The 17,719-nt window shown below is 43.7% G+C and overlaps 1 protein-coding gene across 1 annotated transcript in view; it reads left to right on the forward strand.

The window, feature by feature from the left end:
- Positions 1-683: 683 nt before the first annotated feature.
- The window catches only part of LOC311133801 (cyclin-dependent kinase 18-like), a gene marked incomplete at its 3' end in the record, with an annotated part of 53,152 nt that continues 36,116 nt past the window's right edge, over positions 684-17,719 (forward strand). The window contains exon 1 of the mRNA XM_084167373.1: positions 684-716. The remainder of the gene's footprint in view (positions 717-17,719) is intronic.

Here is a 17,719-nt window from a genome sequence, read left to right on the forward strand (position 1 = left end):
ACAATGCAAGACGCACACACGCTCCTCAGTCCGCTCTGTCTCTCTCTTCACTTGCAGTGGAGTCAAGTGGTGTGTCTGCCCCGCCCCCTCTCTGTTTACACATCCTTAATTCTCACGTGAATGCCGCATGCTGGTCGCCATGCTGGCCAATCATAACAGACCTCTGTGAAAGTGAAACCTAAGCAGCGAATGGGCAAAAAACTGGGAGCCGGCTCTCACTCGATGCGAGCCGGCTCTTCTGATTCACTACAAAGAGCCGGCTCTCAGAGCCGATGCTTGTGCGCATGACCCATCACTAAGCGGTAGGGGGGCGGAGAGAGAGGTTGAATATAACACCCTTCTGTAGCGTTCCCTCTCTTCTCCTAATCTCGGATTTCGTTTTTTTTTCTTCCGTTTATTACTTTTCAGGCAGTTTATTACTTTTCAGGCAGCAGAGCATCGCATGCAGGCAGACGGAGTGGCTGAGTCCTGCGCTGTCAGAGGGGAAGACTGGAGTGGTTGTCTCTCGCTACTACGCTCTCTCTATTTCTCTCTCTTGCCTGTGTTCTGCCTGCTTCCATCAGAATAACAGTCCTGCAGCTCTGGATTATCTGTCTAAAACACAGAATTACACTTTCACACACACACACACACACACACACCTGGGAAATCTCTGGACACCGTAAACAGAAGGAGAGAGGCTTCTGTTTCCCTTCGCGGACGACCTCTTCTCTCCTGTAAGTACAACTGCAGCTGCTGTCTCTCTTTTTTTCCATCTCTCACTCTGCATCTCTCATTATGTATCTCTCACGTTCTCTGTATCTCTTTCTCTCTGTATCTTTCATACATATCTGTTTTACCGTTTGCAAATGAAAGCACTTTGTATCTAGTCCCCACATTTGAAGGTGTCATAGGTATTTGGACAGATTCACTTATGTATTAAAGTAGTCAAAGGTTTTGTTGTATTAGTTCCCATATTCCTAGCACGCAATGACTACATCAAGCTTGTGACTCTACAAAGTTGTTGGATGCATTTTCAGTTTGTTTTGGCTGTGTTTCAGATTATGTTGTGCCCAACAGAAGTGAATGGTAAATTGTTTCATTTTGGAGTAACTTTGATTGTTAATAAGAAAATAATATGTTTCTGAACACCTCTGCGTTAATGTGGATGCTACCATGATTATGGATAATCATGAATGAATCGTGAATATTGATGAGTGAGAAAATGACACAGGCACAAAGATCATGGTGTGCTAACCCCCCCCCCCCCCCCCACCCGATTATGGATAATCATGAATGAATCGTGAATATTGATGAGTGAGAAAATGACACAGGCACAAAGATCATGGTGTGCTAACCCCCCCCCCCCCCCCCCCCCCCCCCCCCACCCCCCCTACTGCTGCTGTGTGTCATGTGCTCCTCTGAGGCCCTGGAAGAGACAGCAGATCAGATGTGCTGCTGATAACATCAGGCATCTAAATTCACAAAACCCTCACATGGGGTCCACTTTACTCCAGTAGGACAATCACTCAGTCATTTATTCCTGAAAGCTACAGTGTTTTCACAGAAACCATCCGCCTAATGTCTTCTACCATGAGAAAAGTGTCTTATTCCGCTGAGGTGTTTTTCCTCTAAATCCAGACACATAGTTGTTGATAGTCAGAGCTTCTAGCCTTCTATCTTTCTAGTCTTGTTCAGCGACTTCTAATGAATTCTGAGGCGACAAATTGTCGACAATGATCTTTGCAGTGACACATCTTCATCTCTGGCACTCTTGTACAATAACAATGTTTGAAAATAAGGATTTATTTCCGCTAATTGTCTCTTTGTCTTGTTCTGGTGTTTTTCCTCTGAGTTTGAGACCTCTGCCTGCTGGTCTGGTAGACTCTGTATTCTGATCTGTCTGGCTGTTCTGAGGCAGTCTGATGAGGTGATTTTAGATAATTGCCAGCTTGTTTCTCCAGAGACACTAGGCTAAAGCTAGCTGTTTAATAGCTAATTAAAGACACTGTCTCACTCTGAGAGTGAAGATGGAATCACTGAGAAAGAAACAGAGAGCTTAAAGGTGTGTGTGTGAGTGTGTACAGATGTAGAATCTTAATTTGATCACCCTGTTGCAGAACTTTCATGCAATACAGGAAATGTTAAACATGTAGTGTATTTGAGCTTTAAAAAGGCTTCTGAAGTTTGACATTTCAGACTTGATTTTCCCTTACGAAAAATGTATCAACCCCTAAAAAAATATCCATCTACACTGAGTGTACAAAATATTAAGAACACTTCCTTGACGTGTCAAGTTGGCTGGATGTCCTTTGGGTGGGGGACCATTCTTGATACACATGGGAAACTATTGAGCATGAAAAACCCAGCAGCGTTGCAGTTCTTGACACTCAAACCGGTGAGACTGGCAGCTACTACCATACCCCGTTCAAAGGCACTTAAATATTTTGTCTTGCCCATTCTCCCTCTGAATGGCACACATACACAATCCATGTCTCAATTGTCTCAAGGCTTAACAATGATTATTTAACCTGTCTCCTCCCCTTCATGTACACTGATTGAAGTGGATTTAACAAGTGACATCAATAAGGGATAATAGCTTTCACCTTGATTCACCTGGTCAGTTTATGTCATGGAAAGTGTTGCCAGTTATTCTGCGCTCTGGCACACTCAGACTAGAGTGCTCTGAAATCGGAGTAGATAGCCAGAGTGAATTTACGAACACACCCTTAGATTGACGCACGGGTGCGTTAATAGACTCTTAAGGATTAGACATGTTGTACTTTTCTTAAATGTAGTTATGTAATTGACTAAAACAAGCAGACAACAAGAAAATTGCATTTGAAAAACGTCAAGTATTTGTTGTGAGCCAATGGGGTAACCTAGGTAACCACAGGTTGTTTTCCCCACAGGTGGGTGTGGCCGCGATGTTCTATCAAATACCGACTGGGACTATCGCAATTATGCATCACCTAATCAACATAGAACCTCCCTTTTTTTTCAGACCTTCATCAGTGTGTTGTGTGGAAGCTCTGTGGCAGCAGACTGTCAGCAGGGCAGAGGGAGACAGACAGACAACTATTAATAACTCTATAAAGAGAACTGCCTTTATCAGGACTATGTATGTATCATGTCGTTACATTACCATAAAATAAAGGTTAAATAAAATAATATAAATTACACTGCCATGACGTCTGAAGGACTAGACTAGTGCACATGTTATTTCCTCAAGTTTCGAATTGTAGTTATATCATCAAAAAATAAATAGTAAGCTTATACAAATGTAAATGCATTTTTTAAATGAAATTAATTACATATTAAATTACATATTTACACTTGTGTTAATCCCTTTGTGGCCTTGTCTTCATTCAGCTTTGACTTAACTATACTGAACAAAAATATAAACGCAACATGCAACAATTTCAAAGATATTACTTACTGTAGTTCCAGTTCTTATAAGGAAATCAGTCAATTTAAATAAATAAATTAGGCCCTAATCTATGGATTTCACATGACTGGGCAGGGGTGCCTTGGAGGGCATAGGCCCACCCACTTGGCAGCGAGGCCCACCCACTGGGGAGCCAGGCCCAGCCAATCAGAATGAGTTCTTCCCCCAAAAAGGGCTTTATTACAGACAAAAATACTACTCAGCACCCATGGGATCTTTTATTTCAGCTCATGAAACATTGGACCAACACTTTACATGTTGCGTTTATATTTTGTTCAGTAAATATTCAGATCCTCTTTTTTGTTGCAGCCACATTTCTCCACCACATAACTTTTTAGAAAACAAAGACAAGCACAAGAGACAACCAATTATAAGCCATTATCAATCATCTGCTAACAGAGGTCACATACACAGAAAAAACATTTGATAAACAATGTTAATCTTACCAAAAATGGCCTCCAGTCTTATGTCGAGGGCCTCCTTGGTAACAGGTCAAAATAGGTAAGTAGAATAGATAAGTATACCAATATGAACATACTGTACATTTGCATACAAACACACATACTTATTAGCTAGCATGACAAAAACATAGGCTACAAAGCTACATTTCAATGGGGATAGCAAACAGCTAGGCTAAACACTAGACTGTTTTGGTTAGCAATCTTTTTGATCTGATAAAAAGTTATTTAAACAGGTTAACAACGACATGATAGTATTGGGAAAACATAAAGGAAAGTTAAGCTTACAGATGGTGCCAGCAAAAGGGCTATGGAAGAGAGGATGACAAACGACGGAAGATGATTTCATTCGGTATTGTCAAAAACAGTAGCTAGCTAACAACAACTATCTACTTCCTGTTTTGTCTTCTTCTGCTGTAGTGACTACTTATTTACTACCAACATCAAGTATTAAAATCAATACCTGATTACTATTGACAAGCCTGTGTGTAGTAAAGCTGTAGTGTTTTTACTACTTATTTACAACCAACATCAAGTAGTTAAAATCTCTACCTGATTACTACTGGAAACACTACTGTTTTCCTACTGAGCACAAAACTATATTTGTGTATCCTGAGTAGTGCACTACACAATCCCTACAAGTCTCTACATAGTCACTACTGCACAAATATGTTTTGTGTAGTAATTCAGTAGTACTTTTTCACGAGGTAGGAGAGAGATACAACACTGTGGAAGGGAGAGCGAGAAGACATCTGTTCTTGAGAAAATACTTTTGTTTTAGGCTGAGGAGACTTTGAGAGTCTTTGATAGTTTGGCAGTAGCTTCTGTTTGTGTCTTTAGTTGACACAATGTAAAAGCCCTTGTTCCTTGGTAAAGATACACTGTCTCACAGAGACGATAAGACACATTCCTCTGTGCCTCATGTCGAAGGGGTCTGCTTGTTGCTGACAGCTTACTATTAGTCGTCTTAGCCTTAGCCCTGAGACCTGTAGTGGCGGTCACTCCTCAACCATGATATGAGTAGTGGTGATTTTCTGCTCTCTGAGGCACGGACGTATGGGCGAAAGGTCAGCAGTCAGCGTCAACCTTCTCTGGCCTCTATACACGCAGGCACACACCCACACACACCCACACACACACACACACACACACACACACACACACACACACACACACACACACACACACACACACACACACACACACACACACACACACACACACACACACACACACACACACACACACACACACACACACACACACAGTGTGAGGGTATTGATTGTGATAGAGCTGGGGGACAGACAGCAATGAGTAATTTGAGAGTACTCTGAAATCAGGGCCAGATGAAGCCGTCAATAGAGCCAATACATCACCACTCAGATGTCCGGGACATCATGATATCACTGCAACCACTCAACAAGTCAGGCTGGTGACATCATCAATGACATCATCAGTACTATTTAGAGGGCCTGGCTCATGAATACTTTATGAAATATAATAATTCAGCTTGCTTAAGGCATTCCCAGCCCATTGTTATATTTTGGTCATTCTTGAATTGCAGTGGCATGTGGGCATAGTTCATTTTTCTTGATTAAAAAAATGTGTTTCTCATTGTAAATCAACTAATATGGCTGCTTAATGACTTTAAATACTTTTTACCATTATGATAACATTGTGCCACCAGTAGGAGTAGTAACACCAATGACATATTTAAGGTAATTGAGGAACGTCAAAACTCAAGTTTAAGTTTAGGCATTAATTCCAACTGGTTAAGGAACGGGTTAAAGAGATTCTCTGGTACTGTTCTATACTTTTTAGCCAGTAGTTCTGAAAGTAGCACTAACGAGCCAAACGTGGTCCCTGAAAATTGCGTAATATGTCATATATGTGTATATATGTGCATCATGTCATTGTTCTCTCTCTTGCTCTGCTGTGTGTGCATCTTGCTAGCTATCACTCAAATGGCGAGGGTCTGAAGCTCTTGGCTAGAAATCGAATCGCTAGGGGGCAGGCCCACATGGGGGAATATTTAGGGATAATGGCAAAACCAAACAAAAAACGAGGGATTTCGTGGCTAATTGAGGTAAGATAGTAATTCTGATCATGTATGAACTACACATTGACACATCCAGCCCAAAGCGGGAGGTTTCAAAAATACTTTGTATTCACCAAAGTTCCAGAGCATGTCTTTAAGGTTTGGGATAGGGTTCAAACAGAAAAAATGTAAATGAGCGCCTAGCACTGGGATTGAACCCGCGATCCTCGGAGCTGTAGCTCGCGGTTTAAGCCACTCCTCTGTTCCCATCCACAACATCCTAGCAAGCGGCGAGTCTACTACATGGCAATAAGCGCTCACGTTGCCCCTAGTGGACAGTATTGAAGGCATCTCCCGACATACTGGGGACCTGGACAAATATTTAATACTGGCTGACAAATATTTAATACTGGCTGATTTAATACTGGCTGATAAAACATATATTTATTAAAACAAGGTATTTTAATAGCCCTCTTTGTTTAAATGGATCTATATAATATATTAAATAATTTTGTTTACTTTCTTGCATTGAAAAGAATAGATAGATATATCTAAATTACAAAAACATGTCACGAGAACTCTAATCATCACTCCTGGGACAAGCCAATTTGCTTGCCCTAATTACTTTAAACAATGCATAGACATACAGTTTTGTAGTATAAATGACTTATATTATGTTTTATCATTGATAAACAGTTCAATATAAACAAAACATGTATTATGTGTAACTATTTGCCACCACATTTCAAGAATTACCCATTTACAAGGCTCTGACTTGTTATAACTGAAATCCTGCCTTGAATTAAAACGTTCTGTATTTGACGGGCTAAGCAACTAATCTCGATTGTGAAGCTCCTTTCACTTGAACTAATAGTGATTTGTATTGTATGGGGGAACTTGCTGATGTGTAGCACCCAGTTTTGTGCAGTTCAGGAGAACGAAGAGAAAAATGATATTATGCGGAATATGATGGAGACCTCAGACCTAGGAGGAAACTGACTTAGAGTAATAGCAGTGATTGCTGTAGTTGGAATTCAAGCACACTGCTGAACACACGCACATACGTACACACACACGTACAAACACACACACCACAACATCGTACCCAAGGTTTAACTAGGCAGTACCCTTTAAGACCTGGTAGAGTAATTTAATTCATTCCATCTACACAAACAGCCTTCAGCTAGGCCTAATCTAGCCTTTCTGTGTGTGTGTGTGTGTGTGTGTGTGTGTGTGTGCAGTGGCGTAGGACGCATGGCAAAATGTTTAGAAAGATAGGAAATTAGCTTTAAAACTGCAAACCTTTCTCTCAGCCTCATGGCAAAATGTGTAGAATAGCATGAAATTATTTCATGCTATCATGTGTTGAGTGATTGGATTTACCTGTGTTATCCTGTTATTGCATTAGTGTGTGTACTTACTCTATGTTAGTGAGTTAGTGTAGTGACTTAGGGTGTATGATGGTAGGGCTGTAGGGTTAAGTGTAATTTTTAAACAGTATACACTGAGTGTACAAAACATTAAGAACACCTTCCTAATATTGAGTTGCATCCCCCCCTTTTGCCCTCAGAACAGCCTCAATTCATCAGGGCATGGACTCTACAAGGTGTCGAAAGTGTTCCACAGGGAACCTGGCCCATGTTGACTCCAATGCTTCCTACATAGACACATGCATACAAACACACGATAACATACGCACTATACACACATGTACACATGGATTTTGTGTTATAGATATGCGGTAGTAGAGTAGAGGCCTGAGGGCACACACTTAATATGTTGTGAAATCTGTTATGGATGTATTGTAATGTTTTTAAAATGTATAACTACCTTAATTTTGCTGGACCCCAGGAAGAGTAGCTGCTGCCTTGGCAGCCTTGGCAGCAGCTAATGGGGATCCATAATAAATACAAATACAAATACAGTTGTGTCAAGTTGGCTGTATGTCCTTTGGGTGGTGGACCATTCTTGATACAAACGGGAAACTGTTGAGTGTGAAAAACCCAGCAGAGTTGCAGTTCTTGACACAAACCGGTGTGCCTGGCACCTACTACCATAGCCCGTTCAAAGGCACTTAAATATTTTGTCTTGCCCATTCTTTTGAATGGCACACATACACAATCCATGCCTCAATTGTCTCAATGCTTAAAAATCAGTGCATCAGGATACAGAGTGAGATATTGTTTTTCCTTTTCCAGCTCAGTATATACAGTATTTTTTCAGTTTCATAATCACTGTGCAATTTAAAGGCATGTGCTGTTTAATTTTTAAGACATTGAGCCCAAGTCTTTCATGAATATATCAGAAATATATACTTTTTTTCCTCTCCAACTACTTTTTCAATATTTTTATACCCATAAACTCAGTCCATTTTCTAACTAAGAATGAGGGATGAGTCTGAAGATGGAGATGAGGCTGGGGAGCCTAAGTTCATGTGAGTCTGCTCTGCCTAACCTCACTTATCAAGGTGCTGCAGCTGGTCCCTTTCTCAGTGGGGCCCCATCAAACACATCACCCTTTGCAGCAGAACTTCATGTCATTGACCAGTATGCCCACAGCACAAGTCCCCTCATCCCGGTTATAGGCTTGTACAGAATCCTCCCATGGCCTTCAAACACAACATAGCTGGACACGTCCCTGAAAGTGCCCATAGGCCCACATCCAGATCTTCCGTGGCCAGTCAGCAGGTAGGGGAAGGAAACACAGAGGAGAGGCGCAGGCCCGTGCACCCCCATGAGTACTGACTTCAATAGGGAGGGCCGCTTCTATGAAGGTGATGGTTCGAAGACCAAGCTGGCTACGTTCGAGGGGAAGGAGGATTGGGGGTCGTTCATAATTCATTTTGAACGTCTAGCACGGAAATACTACTGGAACTCAGAAGAGAAACATGACAGGCTGAGTGGTCATGCCATCCGTTTTGTGTGCTCCCTCCCAGAGTACGTTAGGGAGGACTACGACCAGCTGGTCGCACACCTGCTGACCAGGTTTGGTCAGAAGGAACCACCAACGACTGTGAGGAGGAAGCTGGGGGAGTTTAGGCAGGGGATGGAAACATCTGCTGAGTTTGCGGAGGAGGTCAACCGCCTGGTTTCTCTTGCCTATCCTGAGGTTGGCTTGGTGCTTCAGGTTCAGCTTGCCACTGACGCTTTCCTTAAAGGACTTAAAAACCAAAAGGTGGCATACGAGGTGATAAACCGTGACCCTGGGACCCTGGCTCAAGCGCAGCAACTTGTGGAGGTGCATGAGCACAACTTCAAGGCAACTGTTGGCCGTGACAGCGACTCAAGGCACAGGGCTTAATGCCTATCGTGGTCCAACTCAGAAGAACAACCAGTGACATACAGGGTTCAAGGGCCCACATATGTCACACAGGAACAGTTTGATCCTAAGTTTGAGTCTCTACTGGAATAAATGAAACAGCTGCGGGTGGACCTGAGAAGCCTCAAACAACAACCTGCACCCCCTAAGTTTGTCATGTCCGGCCCCAACAGCTACCCAGAGCTGTCTACATGTCCGGTCCCCAAGCCCCAAAAAAGATGCCAATGCCACCTGCTTCCAGTGTGGGGAGGAGGGGCATTTCAGAAGACAATGCTCAAGGTCTCCTAGCCCCAATCCATCCAGAACTCCAGACAGCCACCCAACTCCAGACCTCACCACCATGAACAAGTCCCAAGTCTAGGGTGAGCTGCTAGCCGAGGCCCAAGCCTTCAGATCCCAGTCTAAGTACAGTTGAAGTCGGAAGTTTACATACACCTTAGCCAAATACATTTAAAACTCAGTTTTTCACAATTCCTGACATTTAATCCTGGTAAAAATTCCCGTCTTTGGTCAGTTAGGATCACCACTTTATTTTAAGAATGTGAAATGTCAGAATAATAATAGAGAGAATGATTTATTTAAGCTTTTATTTCTTTCATCACATTCCCAGCGGGTCAGAAGTTTACATACACTCAGTTAGTATTTGGTAGCATTGCCTTTAAATTGTTTAACTTGGGTCAAACGCTTCGGGTAGCCTTCCACAAGCTGGGTGAAGTTGGGTGAATTTTGGCCCATTCCTCCTGACAGAGCTGGTGTAACTGAGTCAGGTCTATAGGCCTCCTTGCTCGCACACGCTTTTTCAGTTCTGCCCACACATTTTCTATAGGATTGAGGTCAGGGCATTGTGATGGCCACTCCAATACCTTTACTTTGTTGTCCTTAAGCCATTTTGCCACAACTTTGGAAGTATGCTTGGGGTCGTTGTCCATTTGGAAGACCCATTTGCGACCAAGCTTTAACTTCCTGACTGATGTCTTGAGATGTTGCTTCAATATATCCACATAATTTTCCTTCCTCATAATGCCATCTATTTTGTGAAGTGCACCAGTCCCTCCTGCAGCAAAGCACCCCCACAGCATGATGCTGCCAACCCCGTGCTTCACGGTTGTGATGGTGTTCTTCGGCTTGCAAGCACCCCCTTTTTCCTCCAAACATAACGATGGTCATTACGGCCAAACAGTTCTATTTTTGTTTCATCAGACCAGAGGACATTTCTCCAAAAAGTACGATCTTTGCCCACATGTGCAGTTGCAAACCGTAGTCTGGCTTTTTTATGGCGGTTTTGGAGCAGTGGCTTCTTCCTTGCTGAGCGGCCTTTCAGGTTATGTCGATATAGGACTTGTTTTACTGTGGATATAGATACTTTTGTACCTGTTTCCTCCAGCATCTTCACAAGGTCCTTTGCTGTTGTTCTGAGATTGATTTGCACTTTTCGCACCAAAGTACGTTCATCTCTAGGAGACAGAACGCATCTCCTTCCTGAGCGGTATGACGGCCGCGTGGTCCCAGGGTGTTTATACTTGCGTACTATTGTTTGTACAGATGAACATGTTACCTTCATGTGTTTGGAAATTGCTCCCAAGGATGAACCAGACTTGTGGAGGTCTACAATTGTTTTTCTGAGGTCTTGGCTGATTTCTTTTGATTTTCCCATGATGTCAAGCAAAGAGGCACCGAGTTTGATGGTAGGCCTTGAAATACATCCACAGGTACACCTCAAATGGACTCAAATGATGTCAATTAGCCTATCAGAAGCTTCTAAAGCCATGACATAATTTTCTGGAATTTTCCAAGCTGTTTAAAGGCACAGTCAATTTAGTGTATGTAAACTTCTGACCCACTGGAATTGTGATACAGCGAATTATAAGTGAAATAATCTGTCTGTAAACAATTGTTGGAAAAATTACTTGTGTCATGCACAAAGTAGATGTCCTAACCGACTTGCCAAAACGATAGTTTGTTAACAAGAAATTTGTGGAGTGGTTGAAAAACGAGTTTTAATGACTCCAACCTAAGTGTATGTAAACTTCCAACTTCAACTGTAAATTGGGTCACTATAAACGCCATCGTGGACATCGGTGCAGTAGCCACCTTCATCTCGAAGCAAACCTGCAAGCTGCTCCCCATCCAAAGCAATGCATGTCTCTCCAAAGCCAGCCTTTGCAATGCAGAGTCAGGAAAAGAGATGTCAGCCATCAGTGGGCTCAAGGTGAGGTTCAATATTGGGCTCAAAGAAATGGACTGGGATGTGTACGTGGCCCCAATCAACGGAGCCTGACTTGTCTTCATTGATGGAGAGGCAGTCCCGGTGCAGATCGTGGGGGGAGCAGGCCCAGACTACAGTCGTGGTCAAAAGTTTTGAGAATGACACAAGTATTGGTCTTCACAAAGTTTGCTGCTTCAGTGTTTTTAGATATTTTTGTCAGATGTTATTATGGTATACTGAAGTACAATTACAAGCATTCCATAAGTGTCAAAGGCTTTTATTGACAATTACATTAAGTTTATGCAAAGAGTCAATATTTGCAGTGTTGACCCTTCTTTTTCAAGACCTCTGCAATCCGCCCTGGCATGCTGTCAATTAACTTCTGGCCCACATCCTGACTGATGGCAGCCCATTCTTGCATAATCAATGCTTGGAGTTTGTCAGAAGTTGTGGGTTTTTGTTTGTCCACCCACCTCTTGAGGATTGACCACAAGTTCTCAATGGGATTAAGGTCTGGGGAGTTTCCTGGTCATGGACCCAAAATGTCGATGTTTTGTTCCCCGAGCCACTTAGTTATCACTTTTGCCTTATGGCAAGGTGCTCCATCATGCAGGAAAATGCATTGTTCGTCACCAAACTGTTCTTGGATGGTTGGGAGTAGTTGCTCTCGGAGGATGTGTTGGTACCATTCTTTATTTATGGCTGTGTTCTTAGGCAAAATTGTGAGTGAGCCCACTCCCTTGGCTGAGAAGCAACCCCACACATGAATGGTCTCAGGATGCTTTACTGTTGGCATGACACAGGACTGATGGTAGCGCTCACCTTGTCTTCTCTGGACAAGCTTTTTTCCAGATGCCCCAAACAATCGTAAAGGGGATTCATCAGAGAAAATGACTTTACCCCAGTCCTCAGCAGTCCAATCCCTGTACCTTTTGCAGAATATCAGTCTGTCCCTGATGTTTTTCCTGGAGAGAAGTGGCTTCCTTGCTGCCCTTCTTGACACCAGGCCATCCTACAAAAGTATTTGCCTCACTGGGCGTGCAGATGCACTCACACCTGCCTGCTGCCATTCCTGAGCAAGCTCTGCACTGGTGGTGCCCCGATCCCGCAGCTGAATCAACTTTAGGAGACAGTCCTGGTGCTTGTTGGACTTTCTTGGGCGCCCTGAAGCCTTCTTCACAACAATTGAACCTCTCTCCTTGAAGTTCTTGTTGATCCGATAAATGGTTGATTTAGGTGCAATCTTAGTAGCAGCAATATCCTTGCCTTGTGAATCCCTTTTTGTGCAAAGCAATGATGACGGCACGTGTTTCCTTGCAGGTAACCATGGTTAATAGAGGAATAACAATGATTTCAAGCACCACCCTCCTTTTAAAGCTTCCAGTCTGTTATTCTACCTCAATCAGCATGACAGAGTGATCTCCAGCCTTGTCCTCGTCAACACTCTCACCTGTGTTAACGAGAGAATCACTGACATGATGTCAGCTGGTCGTTTTGTGGCAGGGCTGAAATGCAGTGGAAATGTTTTTGGGGGATTAAGTTCATTTTCATGGCAAAGAGGGACTTGCAATTAATGGCAATTCATCTGATCACTCTTCATAACATTCTGGAGTATATGCAAATTGCCATCATAAAAACTGAGGCAGCAGACTTTGTGAAAATTAATATTTGCGTCATTCTCAAAACTTTTGACCACGACTGTACTCTGTCGCTAGAGTCACACTGGAGACAGACACCATCATCCCTTCTGAGTATGAGTGCTTAATCTGGGGAACGGTTGACTCTCCCAAGCCTGGTGTTCCCGCCATCTGAGAGCCAGTGAACATTGCAGAGGATGTCTCATCTGGAACCACAAGTTCCTATGAGAGTTTGCAACCTCAGCAACAAAAACTGCACTTCCTAAAGGCGTGTGTCTTGGAATTCTGATTGAGGTCTATCCTGAACCCCCCAAACTCCAGCCTCAGACCAGCTTAACATGCCGTGAAACATACATGGAGTAAGGAGGAAAGAACTCCCCCTCACAAACAGAAACAGAGCCCATCCCCCAGGCCAGCATCGGGAGAGTGCAAACCCTCAGTGTACTGGACCTTCCAGAGCATCTTCAATCCCTCTACGCCTCCTCCAATGAGGGCCTGAGCACAGAGCAACAGGAATGGCTTACTACTTTGTTGATGCAGTTTAAAAGCCTATTTGCCTCCAGTGACACAGATCTGGGCCATTCTCTGCAGTCACCCACGCCACTGACACAGGCACCAGCTGACCTGTATGTCAACCTGCCCACCGGACACTGTTGGGGTTCCAAGGAGAAGAGGAGAAACACCTTCAAGCTGCAATCTAGGGTGATCTCACGTTCAACCTGTGGTGTTGGTGTGCAAAAAATATGTAGGGATGAGGTGGTGCATGGACTATAGGCAGATGAACAGTCTGACAGTAAAGGATGCCTACCCCCTACCTAAAATTGAGGAGTGCTTGGACATTCTCGGAGGCACCAAGGTCTTCACAACGTTAGACCTTCAGTGTGGATACTGGCAGATCGAGGTTGATGAAAAGGATCACCCCAAAATTGTATTCGTCACCAAGTGTGGACTGTTTCGAGTACTCTAGAATGACTTTCAGATTGTGCAATGCTCCAAGCACTTTCCAGAAGGCAATGGATCTGGTGCTACATGGACTGCAGTGGTAGACACTCCTGATCTACCTCGACGACATCGTCATCTTGGGCCACAACATGCTATCTGCAAACTGGATGCAGCCCATGGACTTCGAGCAGCTAGCGAGGGAGCAAAGGGCAGACCCAGATCTTGCAGTGTTGCATCGCTGGAAAAAGACAGACATCCTACCTACCAAAGAACAAGTCATCCTTGAGAGCCCAGCATTGAAAAGTACTAGCTATGCTGGACACAAATAGAGTGATGCAATGGAGTCCTACTACAGATGGGAAGGATGGGTCAGAACCCTTCTTAGTGCTGCTGGTCCCTGTATCGCTACAAAAACAGACAATACAGGCATGTCATGACCCTCCTCAAAGTGGCCACCTAGGAGAAAGAAAAACTCTCCAGCGGCTCAGGCAACGATATCACTGGCATGGAATGGGTGGAGATGCCGCCTCTTCATCCAGAAATACTCCACCTGTCAAGCAAAGAAAACAACTAGTAATTCAACAAAGGCAAAACTACAGAACTAACAGGCAGGATCAACCATGGAGCGCTTACAGCTGGACGTCCTTGGCCCCCTTCCTGTATCTCAAGATGGAAACAAGTACATCATGGTAATCATTGATCACTTCACACACTTGGCCAGGTCGCAGTTGTAAATGAGAACTTGTTCTCAACTGGCTTACCTGGTTAAATAAAGGTGAAATAAAAATAAATAAAAAGTGTCGTGGCCTACCAACTCCCAGACAACAGTAGAGAGAGCACAGCAAAAGCCCTGGTCATGGAGTTCATTGCTCGCTTCGGAAGTCCCCTCGAACTCCACACAGATCAAGGAAGAAACTTCCAAAGCTTTCTGTTCCAGAAAGTGTGCTGCCTACTGCAGATAACAAAAACAAGAACCACACCTTACCATCCATCCTCAAATGGTAGAGCGCTTTAATTCACGCTCTTGCAGATGATCCGCTGCTATGTCGATGAGACTCAAAAGAGCTGGGACCAGCACTTACCCCTACTCACTGCTGTCTACCGCAGCGTCCCACGCTCTACAACGGGGTTCACACCCAACAAAATGATGCTGGGCAGAGAGGTGTATCAACTGCAGGACATCTGGCTTCACACAGCAGAACTGCAAAACAAGCAAAGAGACATAAAATAAAATCAAATCAAACTTTATTTGTCACATGCGCCGAATACAACAGGTGTAGAACTTTCTGTGAAATGCTTACTTACAAGCCCTTAACCAACAATGCATTTCAAGAAAGAGTTAAGAAAATATTTACCAAATAAACTAAAGTAAAAAATAATAAAAAGTAACACAATAAAATAACAATAACAAGGCTATATACAGGGGGTACCGATACCGAGTCAATGTGCGGGGGTACAGGTTAGTCTAGGTAATTTCTACATGTAGGTAGGGGTAAAGTGAGTATACATAGATAATAGACAGCGGGTAGCAGCAGTGTAAAAACAAATGGGGGGGTCAATATAAATAGTCCGGGTGACCATTTTATTAATTGTTCAGCAGTCTTATGGCTTGGGGATAGAAGCTGTTAAGGAGCCTTCTGGTCCTAGACTTGGCGCTCTGGTACCCCTTGCCGTGCAGTAGCAGAGAGAACAGTCTATGACTTGGGTGACTGGAGTCTTTCACAATTTTTTGGGCTTTCCTCTGACACTGCCTAGTATATACAGTGGGGAGAACAAGTATTTGATACACTGCCGATTTTGCAGGTTTTCCTACTTACAAAGCATGTAGAGGTCTGTAATTGTTATCATAGGTACACTTCAACTGTGAGAGACGGAATCTAAAACAAAAATCCAGAAAATCACATTGTATAATTTTTAAGTAATTAATTTGCATTTTATTGCATGACATAAGTATTTGATCACCTACCAACCAGTAAGAATTCCGGCTCTCACAGACCTGTTAGTTTTTCTTTAAGAAGCCCTCCTGTTCTCCACTCATTACCTGTATTAACTGCACCTGTTTGAACTCGTTACCTGTATAAAAGACACCTGTCCACACACTCAATAAAACAGACTCCAACCTCTCCACAATGGCCAAGACCAGAGAGCTGTGTAAGGACATCAAGGATAAAATTGTAGACCTGCACAAGGCTGGGATGGGCTACAGGACAATAGGCAAGCAGCTTGGTGAGAAGGCAACAACTGTTGGCACAATTATTAGAAAATGGAAGAAGTTCAAGATGACGGTCAATCACCCTCGGTCTGGGGCTCCATGCAAGATCTCATGTCGTGGGGCATCAATGATCATGAGGAAGGTGAGGGATCAGCCCAGAACTACACGACAGGACCTGGTCAATGACCTGAAGAGAGCTGGGATCACAGTCTCAAAGAAAACCATTAGTAACACACTACGCCGTCATGGATTAAAATCCTGCAGCGCACGCAAGGTCCCCCTGCTCAAGCCAGCGCATGTCCAGGCCTGTCTGAAGTTTGCCAATGACCATCTGGATGATCCAGAGGAGGAATGGGAGAAGGTCATGTGGTCTGATGAGACAGAAATATAGCTTTTTGGTCTAAACTCCACTCGCCGTGTTTGGAGGAAGAAGAAGGATGAGTACAACCCCAAGAACACCATCCCAACCGTGAAGCATGGAGGTGGAAACATCATTCTTTGGGGATGCTTTTCTGCAAAGGGGACAGGACGACTGCACCGTATTGAGGGGAGGATGGATGGGGCCATGTATCGCGAGATCTTGGCCAACAACCTCCTTCCCTCAGTAAGAGCATTGAAGATGGGTCGTGGCTGGGTCTTCCAGCATGACAACGACCCGAAACACACAGCCAGGGCAACTAAGGAGTGGCTCCGTAAGAAGCATCTCAAGGTCCTGGAGTGGCCTAGCCAGTCTCCAGACCTGAACCCAATAGAAAAGCTTTGGAGGGAGCTGAAAGTCTGTATTGCCCAGCGACAGCCCCGAAAACTGAAGGATCTGGAGAAGGTCTGTATGGAGGAGTGGGCCAAAATCCCTGCTGCAGTGTGTGCAAACCTGGTCAAGACCTACAGGAAATGTATGATCTCTGTAATTGCAAACAAAGGTTTCTGTACCAAATATTCAGTTCTGCTTTTCTGATGTATCAAATACTTAAGTCATGCAATAAAATGCAAATTAATTACTTAAAAATCATACAATGTGATTTTCTGGATTTTTGTTTTAGATTCCGTCTCTTACAGTTGAAGTGTACCTATGATACAAATTACAGACCTCTACATGCTTTGTAAGTAAGAAAACCTGCAAAATCGGCAGTGTATCAAATACTTGTTCTCCCCACTGTAGGTCCTGGATGGCAGGAAGCTTGGCCCCAGTGATGTACTGGGCCGTACGCGCTACCCTCTCTAGTGCCTTACGGTCAGATGCCAAGCATTTGCCAGACAAGGCGTTGATGCAACCGGTCAGAATGCTCTCAATGGTGCAGCTGTATAACTTTTTGAGGATCTGGGGACCCATGCCAAATCTTTTCAGTCTCCTGAGGGGGAAAAGGTGTTGCCATGCCCTCTTCACGACTGTCTTGGTGTGTTTGGACCATGATAGTTCGTTGGTGATGTGGACACCAAGGAACTTGAAACTCTCGACCCGCTCCACTACAGCCCAGTCGATG

The sequence above is a fragment of the Coregonus lavaretus genome (genome assembly GCF_964263955.1).
Source record: "Coregonus lavaretus genome assembly, chromosome: 8".
In the NCBI taxonomy this organism is placed as follows: domain Eukaryota; kingdom Metazoa; phylum Chordata; class Actinopteri; order Salmoniformes; family Salmonidae; genus Coregonus; species Coregonus lavaretus.